The sequence below is a fragment of the Vicia villosa genome, linkage group LG6 (genome assembly GCF_029867415.1).
Source record: "Vicia villosa cultivar HV-30 ecotype Madison, WI linkage group LG6, Vvil1.0, whole genome shotgun sequence".
NCBI lineage: Eukaryota > Viridiplantae > Streptophyta > Magnoliopsida > Fabales > Fabaceae > Vicia > Vicia villosa.
The window spans coordinates 70,788,663-70,790,720 of record NC_081185.1 but is presented as its reverse complement, the minus strand read 5'-3'; the positions used below and the strand labels follow the sequence as shown (position 1 = coordinate 70,790,720).

Here is a 2,058-nt window from a genome sequence, read left to right as displayed (position 1 = left end):
CTATGTAACAAAACAACTAAATCCTAACAAGGTAAAAATTACACGTTTTTATTATTTTTTATCATGCAAAAGTCTAGCAAAACAATTGATTTTATGTCATTATCAAGCTGAAAAAGTAATAGAAAACAAACTAGTTAAAAAAAAGAACTAAGTCTAAAGTATAAAATCATGTACACAGGGGGTTTGAGATTGAAAATAATGTGTAAACAGCAATTTGGGCGCTAAGGCCCAGTCAGGGTTGGCCCAAGGACTTATTGTTGCATCAGAAAAAGAGGTACATAGGCTACAGGGGTGTATGGAATAGCAATTCGTGAGACCCAATGTGTATAGTCCATATTTGTTATTCAAATCAATTTCCATAAATCTCAGTTTACTAATCAGACTAAGTTGTTAACAAAACTCAATTAATAGTAATTAATCAATGTTAATGAACATGTTCAATTAGAAAGGGGATTAGGGTAAGAAATTGTGACCATTGGAATTTTCTCCTCTTTTCTTCAACGTGAACGGCGGCGGTGATTCTCCTCTCCGGCGGAACCTCTCCGGTGCTTCTCTCCTCTGATTTCTCTTCCAAAAGCTCTCGGTTCATACATCTCTCGTCTCAATCTCGAACTCTCTCGCCTCTCGCGCTCATCTCTTCCTCGGATTCCCTCGGTCAGAGCTACTCCGACGGCGCTTCAACGATCTCACTTGAAACTTAGATCCGATGTTGCCGTGAATTCCTATCGAGATGATGTTCTGTGTCGAAGCTTGTGAAGAGTAACGTGCAGATGTTCTTATTGTTCCCGATGCGAAGATGAAGGTGAAGGTAGAGAAGTGACGAAGGTGATGATGAACGGTGATTGGTGATGATTATGATGTTGCGATGTGCTGCAGAGATGGGCTCAGTCTTGCGGTGAGAAGATGAAGATGTGAGATGAAGAAGAATCTTCCGTGGTGAATCGGTGGTGAGATTGAAGAAGAGCGGATGAAGGTTCGATCCATAGCTCAAGAAACAGGTTACTGATTTCATCCTCTTCTCATTTCTGTTCTGAGAATTTTTGTTATCGATCTCTGATCTTTTTCCGTTACATTTTCTGGTGATTGAATTGAAGAGGTTCTGAATTGGTTTTTGTTCTGTTGAAGATTGAAGATTATGAATGGTGAAGATTGATGAGAGATGAGAATTGGTGAAAAAGTTTGTTAGAAGTTTGTTACAGAATCGGTTCTGATTTTTTTGTCCAATTTTCTGTTACGTTTTTCTGTGAACTTTGGTGTGGTCAAGAAAATGAAGAAGGTTTTTGCTTCAAGGTCCTTGAATCCGAGAGATTGGTGAAGAGATAATGAAAGTTTATTACGATTCCATCTTGAATTCTGTTATCGATCTCTCCCTTCTTTTTTGTTATCGATTTTTCTTCTTCTCAAATTCTGTTAGCACTGAATTCCCTTCCCAATGTTGCTGAACCGGTTTTTGTCCATGAGTGCAGGGCTGAGGTTCGGTTTATTGTCGGTCTTTTTTCTGGATTTGCGTAGCAGCTTAATTATGGTTGGACCAGTTTCGGATTGCTACCGGTTTTCATTTGGTTTAGAGTGAAGTTGCAGGTGGGAACCGAGAGGAACTCCTATGGAATTCATTATTTTGAATGGATTGTTGCTTTGATGAGAGTAATGGTTTTGAACCGGTTTTATCAGATTTTGTGGCATGAAGTCGTAGGTTAAGGCTTAGCATAAACTTTTCAATCTTTTCTTGTATGGCTTTTTTGTAATGGGCTTCGAATTGTAATGGATATTTGAATTTGTGAATGAACTTGAATGATATTTCTTTTGTATTTTTGAATGAACTTGAGAAATGGTTGTGGACAACTTAAATTCCAATTAATCTTGCATTCCAACAATCCACATGAATCTTCTTTTCAACTTTGACAAGCTTAAATCCCGATTCAATCGATTAATTTGAACACTTATTTGAATTCATGAGAGTAAGTAAACACTTAAAGAAATTCTTCCGAATCCATCTTCAATTTTCAATAAAATCCAATTTGCATTCTTAATAGAAACCCCAACTTAAATCCTCAAATC

The 2,058-nt window shown here is 37.4% G+C and overlaps 1 long non-coding RNA gene across 1 annotated transcript; it reads left to right on the top strand.

The window, feature by feature from the left end:
* The first annotated feature begins 462 nt into the window (after positions 1 to 462).
* On the top strand, positions 463 to 1,820 carry LOC131611631 (uncharacterized). Its single transcript, XR_009287063.1, has 2 exons — positions 463 to 998; positions 1,095 to 1,820. It is a non-coding gene; the product is annotated as an uncharacterized LOC131611631 (long non-coding RNA).
* The last annotated feature ends 238 nt before the right edge of the window (positions 1,821 to 2,058 follow it).